The sequence below is a fragment of the Myotis davidii genome, unplaced genomic scaffold, assembly GCF_000327345.1.
Source record: "Myotis davidii unplaced genomic scaffold, ASM32734v1 scaffold570, whole genome shotgun sequence".
Lineage (NCBI taxonomy): Eukaryota > Metazoa > Chordata > Mammalia > Chiroptera > Vespertilionidae > Myotis > Myotis davidii.
In genome coordinates this window covers 976,010-976,638 of record NW_006283631.1, presented here as the reverse complement: position 1 = coordinate 976,638, position 629 = coordinate 976,010, and positions in this window count along the sequence as shown.

Here is a 629-nt window from a genome sequence, read left to right as displayed (position 1 = left end):
TGTCAGCATTTTCTTACAGCTGCAGTGCATGAAATTCTGCCTCTCTCCACCCTCATTAATACCTATTATCTTTGCAACTTAATAGATTATAAAGTATATTGTATCTTTTTGTGTTTCCTAGATTTTTAATAGGTTTATTAATTTTTTAACTGTTCTTATTAAACAATATGTTTATATTATGTCTACTTGTATCAAGAGCTTAGTGTTTTCTATATCTGCATGTTTATATATATTAATGCTTTTAAACCATTTTCATATTTGTGACTCTTATTTATCTAGTTTGTTAGTTGCATTTCAATTTTGTTTATACTTTTAACTTAGATTCACGTATTTAATTTTTATATTGAGTCCGATGTATCCACCTTTTCCTTTGTGATTTTTTTCTATTGAAATAATACTTAGAAAGTCTATTTCATAGAGTACATAATAAATTATGTGCTGATTATTTCAGTGTTGGTTACATTCATGCTTCCCACATTAAAAGGTTAATTTTGGTGCAAGAGAGAGGATAAGAAAGAATGACAATTAGTTCCAAAGATAATTTCATAAGAGTAACAGTTATTAATACTGAAACTTTTAATGAAACAGATTGTGTGTGCATTTCTAAAAACTCTTTTCATATAAGAATC